Source organism: Megalobrama amblycephala, linkage group LG22 (genome assembly GCF_018812025.1).
Source record: "Megalobrama amblycephala isolate DHTTF-2021 linkage group LG22, ASM1881202v1, whole genome shotgun sequence".
NCBI lineage: Eukaryota > Metazoa > Chordata > Actinopteri > Cypriniformes > Xenocyprididae > Megalobrama > Megalobrama amblycephala.
The window spans coordinates 23,748,154-23,771,640 of NC_063065.1; the positions used below are offsets into that span (position 1 = coordinate 23,748,154).

Sequence of the window (23,487 nt, forward strand, 5' to 3'; positions counted from 1 at the left end):
GTGGCGACGAGCGACCAAGGTGAAAACAGAGTACTCGAGGACTGAGGCGAAGCCAATGCGACTGAGGACCAAGGTGAAGCCAGAGGGAAGCCGGAGCCCAGCGGAGCCGAAGGGGTGGAAAGACGGAGCGCAGCGGATGGCTTGAAAATCCATGACACAGGCAGGGTGAAGGCTGACCAAGGTGGAGCCTGAAGGATGAGGAGCCTGGTGAAGCCACAAGGCCGAGGGTCTCTGGTGGAGGCAATGGAGGGAGGAGCTAAGGAGGAACCAACAGGTTAACAGGCCGAGGTGGAGTTCAGCAGCCGGGGGATCCACCTGCTTGGGCAAAGCTGGTGACTGTAAGACCTGAGGCTTGTCCACACAGCAAGGTGTTAGGGGAGAAGATGAGGGGCTGAAGGGAACCGGCTGAGACGGGGCTGAATGACTTGAATCTTGCAATGGAGGTGGCAGAGGGAGGCTGGGCAGGATCACTGGTCATAAAACAGTCTCTAGGCTGGGTAAAACTAGCAGTAATGATACAGTCTCAATATAGGGTGATGAAACAGTATTTATGCTGGGCAGGACCAGCAGTGATGAAGATACAGATGATTCAGGGCGAGTCATGCTAGGAAGCAATACCTCAGTGTCCTAATCGATCAGCCAGTCTTCAGTGTCAAGCTCCACCAAGACTCCCACTGGCACAGATGTTGCCGGCTCACACCCCTGGTCAAACTCACAGTTGGGCTTTGGCTCCAGGGTGATCGTTGGTGCTGTACAACAGCTGAAAACAATGACTAATCAAATTAGTAACCATGGTGACAAATTAACAAGCTAACTCAGGCAGGGAGACAGTGAAAACAAGGTAAAGATGAAGTCCAAACAAAATGGAACTGTTACACCTTTTTACTTGTTTGATTAGGTACCAGTATTTTCTTGCATGCCTAATATAAGTCACAAGAACACTACTATTCAAACATTTGGGGTCATTTAAGATTTTTATATATTTTTAAAATTTCTTATGCACAGCAAGACTGCATCACATGATCCTTCAGCATCACATGATCCTTCAGAAATCATTCTAATATGCAGATTTGATGCTTAAGAAACATTATCTATGTTGAAAGAGTTAACTGTCAACTGTTGACTGTGACTTTTCATCATTCGACAAGTTCTTGCTAAATAAGTATTAATTTCTTTCTAAAAACAAACCAAATAAACAAGACCTTTTGAGCTATAGTGTATTTCATTATGATTTACCAGTGTCAGATTTTTTGGAGATTATAAAAAGCTTGAAATTGACCTAAATTTTCCCTGTCTGCAGCCTTTGAGGTTACAGAGTTTGGGACTGTGTGTTCTTGTGTTGCCACCAGCGAGTCAGCATTTTCATGACATGATGGCATAGCATTTAAGACTTGGGTGATTGAAAAAAAAAAACTAAATAAATAAATCAACTGTGTCCACAATTGAGCAGCTTTTAGCACATGTGACAGTATGCAGGTTGCACACTTCTGATGAGGAATGCACCAGCCAAGAAAATGTGATTGAAATGAATAAAATCTGATAACATTCTCTAGGTATTATCTTTGGTGAGTTTAACTTGAAACCAGTTTAACACTGAAACACAAGTGCTGTTGTATGAGCTCTCCAACTGCTGCATCTTTCCTTATCAAGCGTGCAGCACCTGACGACCTCCCCTGCCATCCGTTCTGACTCCGCTCTGGGGTGGGCAACTTTTCTGGAACATTTCCTTAAGTTCTTCTCTCCTGTCAGCCTGGCCCAGAGGTAGAAAAACATCTGCTCTGAAAGTTCACCTCATCATTCATCTCCCCAGCAAAGCAGGTTAAAATGATGGATTTAATATGCGTTTATGGCATATGTCTGCTGTTCCCAGGAAACTCTTCCATTAATATTCAGATATGCAGAGCGCTTTGCTTTCAAAAGAACAGGCTGTGTCTTAAAAGACTGGTAATTGCTTAAGACTTATTCATTCTTTCTCTCATTAAATCATAAATAGTGCATGGACTTTGAGTAGTTTCACAGAATAGTGTTTCAACTCTTCGTTTTGTCTTGATTACAATTTCAGTTTTAAAGAGATAAGGGTTTTTTGTCATGGCAAAATATGATTGGCAGTTTTAGATCCAATGGCCCCTATCAAACACCCGATGTAAGTGTTTTTTGCTAGTTTCAGCCCGACGCAGTTATCATTTTCATGTCCAGTGCCCACTTTGTTTAAATAGCAAATGCACTCGTGCCCATCTGTTCACCCATAGGTGTGCTGGTCTGAAAAAGAGGTGTATTCAGGCGCATTGTTGGCGTGTTGCTATTTTGAGACAACTGAATACAACTGCACTATTGACCAACAAAAAACTGGTCTGAAGTCAATAGCGCAGTATTTATTTATTTTTTTGTTATTTAAAGGGTGCGTTAATAATATGCAGCTGGTACACAATGCGTGTACATTCTGCTTGTTACACACAAAGGGACATGCAGCAGCATACAAACATTGGCTAATTGTTTGACCAATCGTGGAAATACACACGTATTTAAACTGACTCGTCAGATTGAGGGTGACTATATTCTGCCATGTAAATAGCAATCCGCCATGGTGCTAGCACACCTGGCTTTTAAAGGGAATGAGAGATGAGACTCTGATTGGTTTATTGCGTGTTACGCCGAAAACACACCCATGACTCTTTAAAAGAACATTTTCTTTTCCTACTCCCCTACAGTTGAATTTTACCGTTTTCTAATCCATTCAGCCGATCTCCGGGTCTGGCGGTACCACTTTTAGCATAGATTAGCATACTTCATTGAAACTGATTAGACCATTAGCATCTCGCTCAAAAATGACCAAAGAGTTTCGATATTTTTCCTGTTTAAAACTACTCTTCTGCAGTTACATCGTGTACTAAGACCGACGGAAAATGAAAAGTTGTGATTTTCTAGGCCGATATGGCTAGGAACTATACTCTCATTCTGGTGTAATAATCAAGGAACCTTGCTGCTGTACCACGGGTAAAACTCAACTGTTCAAGTGTTCCTTTAAGAGACTAGGTACAACCATTTTGGATCATGCACTTGGCGTGCCAACCATTTTTTCTGTCATTAAACTAGCAAAAGTGAATTCGAACACGCCCTAAGTGCACCTGCGCCATGCACTTAGATAATTAAAACAGGGCCCAATATGTTCAAATAAGAGTAACAAAGCACTCTTTAAAAAATCACTCGTGGACCACATATTTGAGCACTATGATGTCACGTTCGTTCTACACATTTCGTCTGCACCTGTCTTCATTAACTAAAGTAATTATTTCTACATCTGACAGGGCACGGCACGGAAGGTCAGCGCTACTGACTCTTCTAAATTACCCCGGCTCTACTTACAAAGTACTCCTGAAGAACCCCGCAAGAAGTTACACATCAGCCGATTAATCAACAGTGCAGAGACAGCCATCAAATTTGAGCGCTCATATGACTGGAATCCTAATGTTGACTGCTCAAATGATGAAGTGCTTTATCTTTATGCGCATCACACATGTGTGTATAAGTGCACATGCTATGAATTGAGTAATTTGAGCTTTGAGGAAATATTTAATTAATGGAAACACCTGGAGTTGAAAACACAATGATGTGCCTTAATTGAAATAGTGCCTTGAAAAAGTCTGTAAATGGATGCGTTGCTTTTAATCAGATGTTTTGTGCTACAGACATTATACCTTAAACTGTACAGCTTGTTGAGGAGAGGCATGCTATTACTTTTCTAACCAATAACTTACCATTTTCACTTGAGGGACAATAAAACTGGCATTTTTTTAAAATTATGACCAAAATGTTTGAAATATGATGTGAATTACATCAAAAGTCTACTGCTTTGAACCAAACCAAGATAGAGTAGAATTCATTTGCTTTTAATGTTGAAGCAATCCATACATACTGCAATGCAATGAATGTACCATTATTCCACTGACAACAGTTATCTTGAAGATCAGAAATTCCAGTTGGATTCCAGCGCACTGTAGATTCAACATACTTTGTTGCAGAAGAAACCTTAATATTACTAGTCAATTTTTGCTTGTCACCATGAAATTTAGTGAAACATTTAAAAAATGATGTCCTTAAATCATTGTCCTTCTCCTTGTTTTTTTTTTCCCACCATGTAGCGAACTCTATTTTGTGTATGCAGACATAATTAATGTCCTTGAGGGAGTCATTCCACAATGTTGCCATATATTGATTGTGTCCCTCAATTCTTAAATTAGCATAACAGCCTTGTTAACAACAGTTTATTTATTCAGGGTAGTGCGTCCTCCAAGCTGTTTTTCCCTTATATTTTGTTTTATAGCTCCTTATGTTCAGTCTGCAATTTATTGTCGTACACTAATACAAATGGCCAATGGCTCATTTTCATACAGTACGTGTCTGCTCGCCCTACAAGGAATGTTGATTATTTGTTTCCTTTAAATTCATATTTATACAGCAGTTTAAAATGGAACTTGAAAGAACTGCACATTTTAGATGTCTCCTGAATCTAACACACCTGACTCAACTGTTTGAAAACTGGTTATTTTTGCAATTCAATATGGTGTTGCTAGTGACCCAGAAATTACACACTTCAGCTTTACAGGTTGTATTTTTGAGCAGGTGGCCCAGTTTCTGACCCAGCACAGCTGACTATGCAGTCTGGTGGATGGACTGGAAAAACTCTTACTTATTAGTAGTAATAAATTTTGCTGGAGCAACTGACTGTAACCAGCTAAAGTCTGTTTGTGGTGGGAACATCTTCTTTGCTTGAGAAAGTTGCCTATCCTCTGTAAAGACTACAGTGTTAGATAGCCAGAAGGGAAACTGAACCTGAAGGTAACACTTACACAAGCCTGATTTTATACATTTAGTCTAACTGCAGTTTATAAGCCTATACGTTGAACTTTTCAGCATTGCCGTGAAAGGAACTATAGTGGGCATTAGTATAAGCTATAACCGTCTACTATCAGGTCATCTGCTGCCATTGCACTCAGAGAAATAGTTTGAAGAGAAGCTCACTGAGGAAGTTTAAGGTTGACATGTGTAATACCAGGATAATAACACATTAATAACACAGACATTTGAATGTAACCAATTGGAGATCAGCCAATAGCCTTATTAAAATATTTAAATATTTTTTGTTTTATTATTATTTTGTGCATCTCAATTTGTATTACTGTATTATTGTCAACATTATATCAGCCACCATCTCTCTAAATATCCAACACTCTCATGCTAATTCATTAAAAAAATAAGAAATAAAAAAAAATCATATAAATATACAATATACAACTAATTTGTACCTCATTTGTGTGTTTTTGTACATTTTTCTCAAAACTCTCTGAGGGTTTAGGCAACACACTCTCATAGCAATTCATAACTATTTTATGTTTTGGCTAATTGGTGGCAAATTTCTATGAATTTGTATGATCTGATTTGTTATCTCCTTATGCCACACTGACGGTTAGGTTTAGAGGTTGGGTTTAGATGCATGCCTATGTATTTTTTCTGTACAAATCACATTGTACCGTTTCATACAAAATCACCACCTAATAAAAGTGTTTTCTTCGGGTAGGAGTGAACCTTCAAGGTGACATTTAACATAAAGTCATATATCAAGTCACAACTTCATATAACATCGTCAGCTTGTACAACACTTATACATTCTCATGAAATCAGGTTGAAATATCAATAAACAAGTAAATAAATAAAAGCCTACAGCAAGTAAACCCTCCATGCAACAGATTTTATTTGACCTTAAAAGATTTGGCAACACCACAGTGGCCACTTTGGGTCATCTAACAGAGGCTTTCATTTCATGATTCAACAGGGATATCAGAAATAGTGATGCTTGTGAACACTTTGATTTTATCATTTCATTGACAGAAAAAAAGTTTAAATACTTTTGACGTGAATAAAGCTTGAATGGTATTTGACAGGAACTTTTATGACGCTTATTTAGTCCTTTTGAGACCTTAGACCAGTTTAAACCACTGTGGACCAGCACAGCCATATTATTCACCAATAAAAATGCTGGTCAACCAGAATAATCTTGCCTACAGCAATAGCAGCAATAGCCTACAGGTCGTTTCAACAGAGATACAGCATTTAAACAAGATCCTCAGATTTAAAATCGCTTAATAATTCATAATATGCAACGGAATAACACAAAGATACGACCTCAACAGTAAAGTTGAAGCAATAGAGCCCGTAACAGGCGCGAGGGCTGTTCCTCTCACAGCAGCGGGATTGTCATGTGCAGCTTCACTCTCACTCGCGTCGAGTTCACGGAGAGCGATAGAAACCATCACCCGCTAATCCATCTCTGAAACGACCAAACAGCCGTCCTGAGCCACAGTGGAGTGTTTCTGAGAACTAACGTCCGCTGCTTGCGTCTAAAACAGCCGACGGTGAATGACTGTAGAAGCAGTTTAGTCTCGGAGCGCTCAACAGGGTGCTGAGAAAGAAGAACCGGACCGGGCGGAACCAGCCGAGACACCGACACTGACACACACATCCATCACACCGAAGAAACCAAATGAAGGAGAAGAATTTAATCGAAACTGCCAAAATGCAGGGAAACATGATGGTAAGCGGAACATATTTATTACCAGACGTGTGCGTTTCAGAGCCTACTGAAAGTGACTTTCTGTGAATAACAGATTTGTTGTTTGGCGTTGTTTTTTTGTTTTTTCCTCACGAGCAAACGCAAGAACAGTGTTTACTTTACACTCTGTAATAAAAAAGTCCTAATACCATGATATACCATGATTGATGATATGATCTAATGATTAACATATTACAACCATAGCCTACCATGTGGTACTCCAAGGTGATTCAAAGAATACCATCGTATTACTATGATTACAATCAATCAATCAATAAAAACATGGCACTGCCATTGTTAACACACGATATTACTATAATAACAAATAAACTTGAAAAAAAAAATAAATAAACATTGATATTACCATGTCCAAACTTACTGATAACTTGGTATCTTGCTAAAAAAAACAGTATTTGCACGCCATTTTATATATATATATATATATATATATATATATATATATATATATATATATATATATATATATATATATAATGCCTAAAACACACAGCACTATCGTAGGTTTTGTTAGTGCTGTTTCTAATATAAATTTCTTGTGTCCTGCGAATTAAACCCATTACAGTGGTATTGCTGGTGCTCATTGAGCTGCAGGAACTTACATTTATAATATATATCATTTTTGTTTCTAAGTTATTCTTTATAATAATAGCAAGTGATTCTGTAGCCAGATAAGAAATAATTGAAAACTTTAATAATTGTTGTAGGATATACATTTAAACACGTTTCAAGCAGTACACGTGGGATCTTATTTATGTTAGGGCTTTAGCCTGCATTAAACGCAGAGGTGACCTTTAGTGTCCGGGGTTCAGATGAGAAAGAATTCATTAAAATTTGATCGCACCTAAAGCACAGTGGGATATTGGGATGTTACAGCTCCAGGCTCGATGTGTCAGTGACCTGCAAAGACTGAGGTCCAGACACAAACCTCACGGTCCGTCAGGCTTCATTCAGTTGAAACTTAGACTGTTCTGATACCAAAGGCTGAAAATAACTTAACTCTGCAATGAATCAGACCAGAGAAATAGAAGTATTTGCCTTCTTTAAAATGAAGAAGAAAAAGATTTACAGAATGTACTCTGAAAGTGCCTGAACTTGAGTCTTTCATTATATTACAACAAACAAACAGGACTTTAAAACTAATATAAAAGATAGCCTGCTAAAATACTTTTTGGTGTAATGTTTGTAAGTTTACTGTTAAGAGAAAAATGCTGTTTTTATTATTGTAAAACACAGAATGTTAAAGAGTGTCCTCCACTGAGTCGTACACTAATACACTTTTACCACTAGATGCGCAATTCTACCCTTCATGTAGGAACAAGATCCTTGTCCAGCAAACCATGAGAAATGTCAGTTTGAGCCTTGTACCTATCTGACAACCTGTCTGCTTTTGTTATCCTCATGAGTTCGAGGTGGTTGAATTTCTCAAGCTTACACTGTGTTCTCAGACAAAGACCCTCAGCTTGATTTAAAGAGATGTCTGATCAATGGTGATGGTTAAAGATACAAACCTTCCTGACTGACCTCAACTGTTTTTCACTGATTGATTGTTTGATCACAACTTTGATTCGTAGATTTCAATGCATTTGCTCTTGAAATAGGAAGTTAATTACATATGCTAAGAATCTTTTGAATAAATGTGTGAGGAATAAATGTATATAAGTTGCTCTCTTTAAAAATAGCATTTAGATTTTATTCCTAGACTGAAGGACTGTCTACTCTAGAGTATATATGAAGTTAACGGATGAGTTCTTTTTTGTTTTGTGGATTAATTTTGTCTGATATTTTTGAGCACTCATGTTGAAATCATGTCTGATGTTTTTGAGTTAGTGTTGTCATGATGTAATTTTTTCTGCACATGAGCAAAGTAATATTTAAATTGCATACTGCATGTGCCATCAAAGCAACTGCCATTGAGATGAATGTGAATGCCAGTGGATTGGTATATGGCTTGAATTTGACTTCAAGCATGAATTCATAGGTTCTGAGAGTCCAATATTCCCTTAAGAGTCAAGAGTGCTTTTGTGGTCATATATCCACTGGTCATTTGTCTTTGGAGTCCGATTTTCCTCATATTGAACAAACTTGGTGGTAATGCAGCACTTTGCTTTGATTACTGTAATTGAAGCATTGTAGTGGCCTCTTATGGGAACTTTGGTTACTTAGTGGCAAAGAGGATAAAATGGAGGCATATTGGCATAATTATATAGAAGAGAAACGCTTTTTTTTTTTTTTTTTTTTTTAACAACTATATGCCTGCTCCAGGATTGATTGATCATTAACCAGCGTGATTGGAGTTGGATATGTGACATGTCTGCGTCAGTCAAAGTCACACATAAATATGAGAAGAACATACATGATTGTCTGTCGACAAGCCCAGATAAAGTGGCATGTTCACGCTGGTAAATGCAGGCTTGCATACGGCTGGGCTCCGCGGAGCGGTTTATTTGATTGGGGTTGGCCCGCTGGACGAGTGCAGCGCACAACCAGGGAAAGAGGTCCGTGATTTATAGTGACCTTTAAGTGGGCCGTCGTTTCTCAAATCTGGATCTGGCATCCGCAGCGTTTCATTAGGCCTGCTGGAATCCATCATCTGTAATGTTTTTCTCAATGCAATGCTGCATGCAATTTAAAGAGGTACATGTGCACGTAAATATCAAGTTATTTTCCACGGCCATCAGACTTTTATGCATGAACACACAGTCATTTACTGTCAGAGAGATTTTTATACTTTCTAACATTCTTAGACAGTCATAAAAGTCATATTTCTCACTTTCGTACTAGTAGCATCGCAAAGCTTTTTCATCATTCTCATTCCAATCAAAATCCACATTATTACAGCTGGCAACATGAGCCAACTCAAAAATATTTGTTTTTGAAGTAAAAAATCATTACTTAGTTTTAGTTTAGTAATGAATTAAGCAGTAACTTAATACATTCTGGTGGGTTAAAAACAAGTTGTTTGTTGTCAAATTAAGTTGTTTTAACCCAGCGGTTGAGTTAAAGGTGCCATAGAATTAAAAATGTAATTTATCTGGGCATAGTTAAATAGCAAGAGTTCAGTACATGGAAATGGCATACAGTGAGTCTCAAACTCCATTGTTTCCTCCTTCTTATATAAATCTCATTTGTTTAAAAGACCTCCGACGAACAGGCGAATCTCAGCATAACACTGACTGTTACGGAACAGTTGGGATCATTAATATGTATGAACCCAATATTTGCATATGCCAGCCCATGTTCAAGCATTAGACAAGGGCAGGCAGTATTAACGTCTGGATCTTTGCAGAGCTGAATCATCAGACTAGGTAAGCAAGCAAGGAAAACAGCAAAAAATGGCAGATGGAGCAATAATAACTGACATGATCCATGATATCATGATATTTTTAGTGATATTTGTGAATTGTCTTTCTAAATGTTTCGTTAGCATGTTGCTAAAGTACTGTTAAATGTGTTTAAAGTTACCATCGTTTCTTACTGTATTCACGGAGACAAGAGCCGTCGTTATTTTCATTTTTTTAAACACTTGCAGTCTGTATAATTCATAAACACAACTTCATTCTTTATAAATCTCTCCAACAGTGTGTAATGTTAGCTTTAGCCACGGAGCACTATCAAACTCATTCAGAATCAAATGTAAACATCCAAATAAATACCATACTTTAAGCGATTAGAACACTTTGTAAAGAGCCATTTTGAGGGTAATATTAGCTGTGTGAACTTTGTTTATGCTGTTTAAGGCGAGCGTGAGCATTTAAAGGGGCCGCAGCCTAAATCGGCTCATATTTAATGATGCCCCAAAATAGGCAGTTAAAAAAATTAATAAAAAAAAAAATCTATGTGGTATTTTGAGCTGAAACTTCACAGACACATTCAGAGGAAGAGGACACCTTAGACTTTTAAAAAGATGTAATATACGGCATCTTTAAATGTTTGCCCAACCTGCTGGGTAGTTTTATTTAACTCAGCTATTGTTTAAAATTACTGTATTGCTTGCTTAAAATGAACGTTTATTAATAAGTTTAATGAATAATAATTATATAAACATTTATTACCCAATCAATTTTGGGTTAACTTTTTAATTTAGCCATATAGCAATTATTAAACAGTAGTTGTGTTAAACAAAACTGCCCAGCACATTGGGCAAACATTTAACCCAACTGCTGGGTCAAAACAACCCAATCTCTGGGTTCGTCCAGTTTTTAATCCAGCATTTTTTAGAGTGTAGCAATAGCATAGCTGTGATTTGGCTGTAGGTCTATTTTTTCTCAACCAATAAAACTGTTGCAATAAAAGAAAAAGGCATCAAAGTTTGGGTTTCGCAAAGCCGGCCAGGGACACAGAATGTGAGTGGAACTCAGTATGTCACTCCAGGTTTTCAATTTACCACTCTGTACTCAATAGTGAGAACCCTGCTCTGAGCGTTCCTGAAGCAAGTGAAAACACTAATATTTTTTTCTTTGCTCCAGGCAAAATCACACAGCTCCATTTCCCACTCCACTTTCACTCCTCACCATTCACATGCTATGGGCTGTAACATTGCTAACACTGACAGATTATAAAAATTGGTGCACATTATTCCAAATAAGAGATCTTCCACCAGAATTACTTCCTCTGTCTCGGAAACAACTTTTAATTTCAACTGACATCATCATGACATTGTGGGCCTGGAAAATATAGCCAAACATGTTTGAAGCACCAGTCTGTTGAGACCATCACTTCAAACAAGATTAGCAAACAGAGTTGGTGAGGTGCATATTTGGATGTTTATCTTCCTAAAACCTGTTCCCATCCACAAATGTAACTAACTTCACCGAAATGATTCTTGTACGAGAGACAAGAAAGCATTTGCTATAAAAGCAAATGCAAATTTCAACAGTCTCATAACCAAATTTCATATGCTGAAAGTTATGTCGGGAGATATTGTGCTGCCTTCTATTGCACACCATGAAGGTGCATGTATCTTTGCATACTTTGCCAGCTTTACTTAATTTGAATATGAAGGGAAACTGAGATTAAAGCATTAAGTTTTTGGGGCAGTCTAGCTGGAGAAAGCATATACCGGAATAGTTGGCTGAAAGTTAAAAGGAAGTGGTCCTTTCAACATTTATTGCTCAGATGTTGCTCTTTCATAGCTCAGGAGATCTAATTGAGTTTCCAGCAGTGTTTCATTTGACTATCAACTTTGTCTCAGATGTTTCTCTTAAAAATAGGAATTAGAATAATAAATTGTTATAGAGTTGAATACAATTCATTTGGATAGCGTAACTTGATGAAAAATGCTGTTCATGCTGAGATCTCTTACGTTTGATTGATTGATCTGAAAAGCATTGCTGTCTAGGAGTAACAACTGAGATCTCATTTGTGATTTATGTTTCCTGCAAATGTGTGTTGTTTCAATGGCTCTGAAACTCTGAAGCGAATCTTTAAAGTTGTATCATCACCTGTCATGAAGAAAATATATTTTTCATCAACACACATTGTTCTAAAAAACATGACTTTTTAAAGTGTTTCCTTGTTTTTCATGTAAAAAGCTGACTGAGGAAGATGTTTTTTCTCTGTGCGGTGATTTTGCTCTCCTGCTTGAGGTATTCGGATTGGATGGATGTTGTGCCATGCACAGAATCCTGCTCATATAAAGGCATTTCTTTTCCCATGCCAACCATTTCTGTCTGTTCCAATGCTCTCTGGTCCAAAGCCATCCATCACCACTCACCAAGACAACTGTGGGCCAGTCTGCAAGCAAAATAATGAGTTTACAATAGATGAATATTTCATCATGCCTTTTGCCTCACCCTGTGCCTTTATGTTCACACACAGATTAGATGAGCTGATACTAGTAATACATTATAATTGATTCAAATGGCTTGAGGCTTTGCTAAAATGAATTCCTCATGCCATTTGGTATTTAGTGGTAATGCATACTAGTTTATCTAAACATCTGTAACGGATGCCACTGACACTGATAATGCAATTTTAGGTTGTAGTCCTTTTTCACAACATCTGGTGTGAGGGAAGAAAATACACAATAGTTTATTAAAGTTAGTTAAAAGTTAATCAAACAACTCAAAATAAGATTATCCAGAAAAAGCTGAAGAAGTATCAAGTTATTTTCTATGGCATACAAAAGATCAGTATTAATGAATGAATCAGTGAATCATGTTTGAAGACATTATTAAATCACTATATACATGTGACTGCACATACAGTATATTATGTATGCTGTATATTAATGCATTGCTATTGTGATTTTCCATTTCTAATGTGTGATGTCTAGTAGCATTCAAAAATAACCATTATACAAGTCTGCAATTTTATGTAATTTTCATTATTTTCTATTATTTACTTTTTTAGGTTTGCTTACCCGGTCAAAAAATGAAGCCTATATAGTAAAGCTAATTTGGCAGGAAGCTATTAGGGTGTGTGATGACATAATGTATACACAGGGAAATATAAATGTTTTCAAGAAAAAGCTCACTAGTGTGTGTTAGGTTTGGCGGCATGACTGTACATACAATCTGTGAAATGGCTGATGGACATTTAGCTATTTATTTAGTACACATGAGAACAATAAAGAAACATGAGGTAATGCATAAATACAAACCAGGATGATGAAGAATTTGTTATGGCTTGTCCTTATGAAAAAGAAGTACACTTTAGCATACATACTAATGTAATTTCTATCATGACAACTCTGAAGATTTTTAGCATGGTAAGGGATATGAAAATGTTAAAGGGCTAGTTCACCCAGAAATGAAAATTATGTCATTAATGACTCACCCTCATGTCGTTCCAAACCCGTAAGACCTCCGTTCATCTTCGGAACACAGTTTAAGATATTTTAGATTTAGTCCGAGAGCTTTCTGTCTCTCCATTGAAAATGTTTGTACGGTAGACTGTCCATGTCCAGAAAGGTAATAAAAACATCATCAAAGTAGTCCATGTGACATCAGTGGGTTAGTTAGAATTTGTTGAAGCATTAAAAATACATTTTGGTCCAAAAATAACAAAAACTACAACTTTATTCAGCATTGTATTCTCTTCCGGGTCTGTTGTCAATCCGGGTTCACGACTCCGCAGTGACGCTGCTGACGTGTTATCTGGTGCGCCAGAGCTTCATTTACAATCTGAGGGAGACGCACGCTGTATTCAAGCTATTCTACATTGTTTGTATTTTGGTATTGCTATATTTTTTAAAATGGTGCATAAGTGTGCATGTCGCGGATGTCCTAATCGACAAAAACAACGATGTAAAAGTGCATTACCAAAGCTGACAGATGAAAGGATTCAATGGAATCAATTCAATGGAAAGGATTCCGGAAGAGAAGGCAATGCTGAATAAAGTCGTTTTTGTTATTTTTGGACCAAAATGTATTTTCGATGCTTCAAAAACTTCTAACTAACCCACTGATGTCACATGGACTACTTTGATAATGTTTTTATTACCTTTCTGGACATGGACAGTATACCGTACATAGATTTTCAATGGAGGGACAGAAAGCTCTCGGACTAAATCTAAAATATCTTAAACTGCGTTCCGAAGATGAACGGAGGTCTTACGGGGCTTCAAAGCTTTACGAATCTTTTGTTTTGAATCAGTGGTTCGGAGCGTGTATCCAACTGCCAAAGTCACATGATTTCATTATGTCATAAGTGTTTCGAAACTTTTTGAAATTTCAGTGGTTCACCTGATCTCTGTGAACTAGTGATGGCGAGAGCGAGGCTTCTTGAAACACTGAAACAGTTAAAGCAAATGAGCCAAATTGTGCCGAGGCTTTGAAACAATCCGACACCCGTCTCCACAGTGACACTTTTAGTGGTCACTTGCACGTGTTGATCTGAAATAACCTTGACAGCGATTCAGACAAGCGTTGATGAATTATAACGTGCATGTGGTTTTGCCAAACAAGGAAGTGTGTGGGGAGTGGAGTGTTCTCGACTGGGTTTGAATCCTGGTGTTTTTCTATAAAACTCATGCAAATAAACACCTTTTACAAACCCATTGCAAATGTTTTATTGAAAGTTAAATCTATAAATCATATAAAAAGATTGAATATGAAGTGTATGTATAAAATGCCTCTTTTATCAATTCTCAGAGATTGTTTTGTTTGTTCCATGGATGGCTCAGCTAAACAGGCCAATAAGAGACTATTAACTACTATTATTCTTTTTAATTATAGGCCTACTAATGTTTAATTAAAACGTCTACAAATGTATAAAACTGATCAGAGATCAGGTAAAACATATAGACTTGATTAATGGGTTTGCACAGAGATCTTTGCCCCTCAGTGGTAGACCATTGAAATTTCAAAACTTTTCGAAACACTATGACGTAACGAAGCCTCGTTTACTGAAGTCATGTGACTTTGGCAGTTTGATAAACGCTCTGAACCACTGATTCAAAACAAAAGATTCGTAAAGCTTTGAAGCTTCATAAAGCAGTGTTTCGAAATCGGCCATCACTAGATATTGTTGAATAAAGTAATTATTTTGTTTTTTGTCGCACAATAAGTATTCTCGTCTAAGATTGAAACACTGTAGTCACATTAACTGTTTTAAATATGTCTTTAGTAACCTTTCTGGGCATTTAAAGTGTAAATTATCTTGCTGTTAATGGAGGCCTCACTGAGCCATCGGATTTTATCAAAAATATCTTAATTTGTGTTCCGAAGATGAACAAAGGTCTTACGGGTGTGGAACGACATGAGGGTGAGAAATTAATGACTGAATTTTCATTTTTGGGTGAACTAACCATTTAATGTGTACTTTAGTGTGTTAAGAAACATAGTCATAGAAATGTACTCTAAATATGGACTTTTATTTCTTTAATGTTACATCATTAATATTAAGTACAGTGTTTTTTATATATATATATATATATATATATACAGTGGCATGAAAAAGTATGTGAACCCCTTGCAGAATCTGTGAAAATGAGAATTATTTTAATAAAATAAGAGGGATAATAAAAAATGCATGTTATTTTTTGTTTAGTACTGTCCTGAGTAAGATATTGTACATAAAAGATGTTTGCATTTAGTTCACAAGACAAAACAATAGCTGAATTTATTAAAATAACCTCATTCATAAGTATGTGAACCATTGATTCTCAATACTGTGTGTGGTTACCTGATGATCCACGACTGTTTTTATGTTTTGTGATGGTTGTTCATGAGTCCCTTGTGTGTTCTGAGCAGTTAAACTGAGCTCTGTTCTTCAGAAAAATCCTCCAGCTCCTGCAGATTCATCAGTTTTCAAGCATTTTTGCATGTTTGAACCCTTTCCAGCAGTGGCTGTATGATTTTGAGATTCATCTTTTCACACTGAGGACAACTGAGGGACTCAAACACAACTATTAAAAAAGGTTCAAACATTCACTGATGCTCCAGAAGGAAACACGATGCATTAAGAGCCGAGGGGTGAAAACTTTTGAATTCAAATATCAAGGTAAATTGTACTTAATTTTTCTGCCGGGAAACATGCAAGTATCTTCTGTTGGTTCCGAAGGGCAGTACTAAATGAAAAACAATGATATTTAAACAAAATAAGAAAAATTGTGACATCTTCATCCTGTTCAAAAGTTTTCACACCCCGACTCTTAATGCATCGTGTTACCTTCTGGAGCATCAGTGAATGTTTGAACCTTTTTTAATAGTTGAGTTTGAGTCCCTCAACTGTCCTCAGTATGAAAACACAGATCTCAAAATCCTACAGTCACTGCTGGAAAGGGTTCAAATATGCAAAAATGCTTGAAAACTGATGAATCTGCAGGAGCTGGAGGATTTTTTCTGAAGAACAGAGCTCAGTTTAACTGCTCAGGACAAACAAGAGACTCATGAACAACCATCACAAAACACAAAAAACAGTCGTGGATCATCAGATAACCACACACAGTATTGAGAATCAATGGTTCACATACTTATGAATGGGGTTATTTTAATAAATTCAGCTATTGTTTTGTCTTGTGAACTAAATGCAAACATCTTTTATGTAAAATATCTTACTCAGGACAGTACTAAACAAAAAATAACATGAATTTTTTATTATCCCTTATTTTATTAAAATAATTCTCATTTTCACAGATTCTGCAAGGGGTTCACATACTTTTTCATGCCACTGTATATATATATATATATATATATATATATATATATATATACTTTTAAGAATTGAAGTACACAAGATATACTGTAGGAAACCCTACCAAGCCTTCATCCTTTAATTCAAGTATATTTGGTTCCCCATTTTGCGGTGTTGCATTAACACAGAAAGCGAAGGGGGTGGAGTCCAGCTTTATGATGAAGAAATTGCTTTTGCGAGTAGCATTAATGATGATTTCCCTCTGCTATGCTCATTAGGAATCTGCTGTCATAAGCTCCCCTCTACCACTCACTCATACCATTGAGTGTAATTGTTTTTCATAGTCTGGCCTATGCCTACTGAATGATAAAGCCAGAGGTGCTTATTGTGTGTAATCTCCACAGCACAATGCAGGAGCCACCAGATCAGGCTGTACATCTCAGTCAGTAGGGACGGATTGTGAGTGACAGCAGAGTAAAACGCTAAATGTGCCAATGAGATGTGGGTATTGAGTGACATGTGCAGGAGAGAGACTCCACACACTCTGAAACTAAAGCGTTGTTGTTGGATAAGGTTATTTTTAGGCTTTACATTAATGTCTTTTTGACACCAAATATTTTGCAATAATAACAGACTGACCGTACAATATCCTACTTATTACGTTTTACTTAAAGGTCCCGTTCTTCGTGATCCCATGTTTCAAACTTTAGTTAGTGTGTAATGTTGTTGTTAGAGTATAAATAAAATCTGTAAAATTTTAAAGCTCAAAGTTCAATGCCAAGCGAGATATTTTATTTAACAGAAGTCGCCTACATCGAACGGCCAGTTTGGACTACATCCCTCTACTTCCTTCTTTAATGACGTCACTAAAACAGTTTTTTGTCTAACCTCCGCCCACAGGAATACACAAGAGTTGCGTTTGTAGAGTGTGTTTGTCGCCATGTCGTCGAAACGCTGTTATTTTCATCCCGCAGTCCAATCACCGGGTCTGATTCCGGCTCAAATTAATAGGGTAAAATTAAAGACATGTTTACAATAACACTGAGCGCGTGCATCTCCACGTTATGGTAAGAGGCGTGACCTTTCCGGGCAAGATGCGCTAAACTGCTGTCGAATCACAACACAGGAACCGCTGGCACAATCAGAACTCGTTACGTATTTCTGAAGGAGGGACTTCATAGAACAAGGAAGTCATCAGCCCGTTTTTATGACAGTGGAAACAGCGGTATACAGATAAGTAAATTATGTTAAAAATACTGTGTTTTTTTACACGCGAAACATGAACACATGTTATATTGCACACTATAAACACAATCAAAGCTTCAAAAAACCACGAAAAACGGGACCTTTAACACATAATAAATATATGGACATGAAATTACATTGATTTAAATGTAAATTTTATGTGTGAGGATAGAGAGCGCATAAGTGAGCGTGAAGTGATACGAGAGACATGAAATAACAAACAAGTGTACAGTTCAGCAGTCATTACATGACTTCACAATCACAATCAAGCATTGCATGCAGCTATGTAATAAGAAAAAAACAAAATAACATTCCAACACGCTCCATCACATTGACAATAACATGCTACACATTGTCACACTACTTTTTTGTGTCTCTCTGTTACTGGCGGCTGGCACTGGTATTTTCCTCATTAACCTTCAACTGGCATTCAAATAATGCCTTTGCAAGCCAAAAACCTTGATCACGGATATCGCTGTTCATCTTCCTAATCAGCAGTTGAGATGCTAGAGCACTGTGGGATCTTTGGTATTTATCCTCCTCCTCCTTGTTTCTGACTTCATTGTCTTTTGCTTTGCGTTAATGAAAACTACGTCCTTCGGAAAGTTAATTTACTTGACTTGAACTTTTTGCAACTATTGCTGATTCAAACTAACTGCAAAGAACTTCTTGAAACATGCTTTCACATTGCTGACGGTTTGCACAATTGCAGAATTTCTGAAGTGTATTGTGATGCTCACTAATGTGATGACACTTTCTCCTGAATCAACACGTCAGCCTGTCATCTCTCTCTCTCTCTCTCTCTCTCTCTCTCTTTCCGTCTTTTGGTCTCTTCATAGGCATCTTAGTAGAAAGAAGTGTGGAGTTAAAAGCTCAGCCACTGTGCCATTCCTCTTCCTTAACTTTCCATCTCTCTCTGTCACACACACACACACACACACACACTTTTCAGATGCACACACGCATTTCAGCCAGCAGATTCACACCATTTTTCATACACACCATTTTGTCTCTGAGTGAGTGAAGTTCTGGGAAAGTCTCTCTGTGATATATAACTCTTTTAATGGAACTCTTCATTTGTGTCTCCCCCAGAGCTAGGCATTGTGGATAGTCATACTGAGCTGAGGAAAACCATTTTAAAGCTTTTAACAGGGTTTTTTTTTTTTTTTTTTTTTTTTTTTTTTTAAGAGAGCTAGGCAAGGCAAAGAGAAATCAAAATTGACCCTCTTTACTTTCATAGTACATGTTCTTAGTCATATTGTGATTCATGGGAGCAAATTATTTCAAAGAAAAAATGTTTTTCGTTGCAATCTTGGACCATATTCTAATAACTTGTTCCTCCTCTCATTTTTCAACCCCTCCCCTCCAACCACCTGACTCCATTCTGGTATGCACTGATTTGTTCATTATCCAATCAATTCCCATTGCACAAAGTCAGGTCCTGTTCTACATTTTTCTCATTAAAAAATATTGTTGAACTTTGAAATGCTTTCTGAAGTATAGCAAAGTGTTTCATGTTGATTTGAAATGTCACAATGTGTTTTATTAGCGCTGTGACTAGCATGTCCTAAAGGAAATAGTATTGCCTGCAAGGCAGCCAAAGAACGTTTTTTAGGTAGTTTAGGTTTTATCCTCTATAAAGGAAATGTTGCATCAGAGCCTCCTGTCATGAGAATATCAACACACAACACCATCTTAGGGTATGAAATAAAAACTGAAGTAGTTTAGCATAATCTTTTATTATTATATATAAGTATTTCTTTAAATATCTTATGACATGTATAGGTTAGTTCAGGATATATAACGCTGTGTGTTTGCTTTTTAATGTAAATGTATTAATTCATATATTTATTAATTTATACATAATCAAATATATTTACTTTTTTAAAAATAATAATGAATTTCAAGCTTTTAAAGGGTTAGCTCTCCCAAAAATGAAAAATCTGTCATTAATTATTCACCCTCATGTCGTTCCACAGCTGTAAGACCTTCGCTCATCTTTGGAACACAAATCAGGATATTTTTGATGAAATCCGAGAGGTATTTGACCTTCTAAATAGACAGCAATTTGTTAGAATATTTTTACATCAAAAATTTTCATATTTTTCGAAATAAAAGGCATTTTTCCTACCCTGATTTTAGACCTCTTATTTGAACAATCCGTTTTAAAGGATTAGTTCACTTTCAAATAAAATTTTCCTGATAATTTACTCACCCCCATGTCATCCACGATGTTCATGTCTTTCTTTCGTTAGTCGAAAAGAAATTAAGGTTTTTGAAGAAAACATTCCAAAATTATTCTCCTTATAGTGGACTTTAATGGCCTCCAAACGGTTAAAGGTCAAAATTATAGTTTCAGTGCAGCTTCAAAGGGATTTAAACGATACCAGACGAGGAATAAGGGTCTTATCTAGTTAAACGATCAGTCATTTTCGAAAAAAATACAATTGAATGTACACTACCGCTCAAAAGTTTGGGATCGGTAAGATTTTTAATGTTTTTAAAAGAAGTTTTGTCTGCTCACCAAGGCTTAATTTATTTAATTAAAAATACAATAAAAACAGTAATATTGTGAAAAATTATACAATTTAAAATAACTGTTTTCTATTTGAATATATTTTACAAAATAATTTATTCTCATGTTGGCAAAGCTGAATTTTCAGCATCATTACTCCAGTCTTCAGTGTCACATGATCCTTCAGAAATCATTCTAATATGATGATTAGTTCCTCAAGAAATATTTGTTATTATTATTATCAATGTTGAAAACAGTTGTGTACTTTTTTTCAGGATTCCTTTATGAACAGAAAGTTCAAAAGAACAGCATTTATCTAAAATACAAAGCTTTTGTAACATTTGTATGTTATGTACACTACCGTTCAAAAGTTTGGGGTCAGTAAGAATTTTTATTTTTAATTTTTTTTAAATTAAATGAAAAAAAAAAAATTCAAGTGTTTCCGCCAAAACCGCACTTTTGTATTCTTCAAAAAGCTTACGCTGTATGTCCTACGCCATCCCCATTTTACATACAGCATAAGCTCCTTATCCATCTGGTATCATTTAAAGCCCTGTGAAGCTGCACTGAAACTATAATTTTGACCTTCATCCGTTTGGAGGCCACTGAAGTCCACTATAAGGAGAATAATCCTGGAATGTTTTCATCAAAAACCTTAATTTCTTTTCGACTGAAGAAAGATAGACATGAACATCTTGGATGACATGGGGGTGAGTAAATTATCAGGAAAATTTTATTTGAAAGTGAACTAATCCTTTAAGGGGCGCGACTGCTGTGAGACTTCAGTGTAAACGCCCACTGCTGTGATTGGCTAACATATTTGCATATGAAATAGCGGTCAAACTTTAGAATAAGAAACACATATAAACTATCAACTACTTTTCCCTCAATAAACTCCTAATTAACTGCTTATTAATAGTTAGTAAGGTAGTTGTTAAGTTATGTAGAGTTGTTAAGAATGTAGAATATGGACATGCAGAATAAGGCATTAATATGTGCTTAATAAGTATTAATAAATAGCCAATATCAATATGCATGGTAATAAGCAACTAGTTAAAAGACGGTAAAATAAAGTGTTACCGAAATAGCTAAGTATTACTCTCTCGAAAATGCAGGGTTAACTAATCATGAAAAGTGTTGATTATAGCATTACATTTAGATCTGTGGGATTATATTTAGACTGTGGCTTGAAAGATTGCGGTGATGAACTTTGTAGCCAATCACAGACATGTTGTTGAGCGTATGAAAGCAGTGATCTCATCATTGCAACTCAATTTCTGCACACTAACAAATGCTTTCATCATAACTAACTAAGAGATTTGTTGAATAAAATGTGAGTTTTGGCACGAGTCCCGAACTCAGTCACTGTTTGATTGACAGCTCCACCGACTGTAAAAGGAGCATACTTTGATCACTTTCTATATATATTTTATTCACAATTTAAATACAGATTATTTTCATCCTACTAAGAGAAACAATGTGAAGTTGAGCGTTTAGTCACTGGTTTGATTTACTGACACATAGACAAAGAACATCTGACCGTACACGAATCATTACAAATCATATCAGGTATTAGAATTAACACGCAGGGGCAACGCCATGCGACAGCAAAGAGCCCTTTCACATTCACAATCAAGCCCCCATATGAAACCAACATTTTTAAGAAAATAAAGTGTCACGTGTTTTAAACTATTTTTCTTCATCTTAGACATTCTTTTTTGTCATTGACCCTAATCATTTTTAAGTATGCAAATTATTTTGTCAGAGTGAATATTTAACTCACTAGGGATTTTTCAAACTTTAATTCTTAAAATGCTCACCAACTGCTTAAATGATTACAAAACAAAGTTTAAATGGGGTCTGTATGTTAAGCACTTTAAGCTGAATTAATTCAGGAGAACTGAAAAAAAAAAAAAAAAAAAAAAAGAATTAAAGGAGGAGGAATTTCAATACAGCGCTGCCTTGCAAGCACTAAAATAACTGGATTTCAGCAATAACATTAAACTTTAACAGACCATGCAACATGACTATTTTGTTTGCATATAATGTTTGTCTCTATAAGGCCTCACTCTTTCAGGATAAAATTTTAATGAGATCTTGCATGGCGGTCAGACAGAAAATTAAATAACACCTGTTAGACCCTGAACAGAATATTCCCCGGCCATTATGAGAGCGCTTTATCATGGGAGCACTCACTACATCTAAATTAACTTATAAATGCATGGCAGCGCCTTGCATTTCAGCCACGCTGCCATTTAGTGTCTGTTGTTGCTTAAGGAATTCACTCAAGAGGCTTAAAAGATAATGGGAATGAAAATTAGGCCCTTGTTGAGGGTCGCATACACAAGATTGATGTCCTGGTTTTGAAGTCCAGTCCCATAAAGGTTCCCTGGGGTGTGTTTCATCCATGTTCAGAGCATGGTCAGGGACTGAACTTAGAACTTGGCCATGAAACAAAATGACTGTTTAACAAAAATGGTCTTTGAGGACTGGGCTCAAAATGCTCTAAAAGTATTGCTGAAACTTTGGGACAATTAGTCTTGAATAGAAAAAAAAACAGGCTCAATTTCTTTTCTATCATATGCTTTTGTTCCGCAATACATGATATTTCCTTTTAATGAGACATTTTCTTCATTACGATCATTGAACAGTTAAAAAAAATAAATAAAAATAATAATAATTAGTAAAGTGTTACCTAGTATTAACATTAATTACATGCTCATCATAGAAGAGGTGTATTCAAGTCATTGTATGTATAAAGTGCATTTTAATATATTTTAAAATTACTAGATTACTAGATTTTGGGAAGAGAAAAAAAAAAAACAGGTTCATTTTTTGGCTTTTCTTTACACAAAGCTAATGTATGGCTTTAGAACAGTTGGAATATAGAGCATAAGTTGTATGGACCAACACACTCTCATTGCAATTCGTAACTATTTTGACATTTTGGCGAATTGGTGGTGAATTTGTATGATCTCTTCTGCATACTCCCTGCCGAGGTTTAGGTGTGGACCTTCACTAT

The 23,487-nt window shown here is 36.4% G+C and overlaps 1 long non-coding RNA gene across 1 annotated transcript in view; it reads left to right on the forward strand.

The window, feature by feature from the left end:
- LOC125257510 overlaps positions 1-5,125 on the forward strand; it is a 46,683-nt gene extending 41,558 nt beyond the window's left edge. Inside the window, exon 3 of the long non-coding RNA XR_007182406.1 lies at positions 3,306-5,125. This is a non-coding gene — a long non-coding RNA (uncharacterized LOC125257510). The remainder of the gene's footprint in view (positions 1-3,305) is intronic.
- The last annotated feature ends 18,362 nt before the right edge of the window (positions 5,126-23,487 follow it).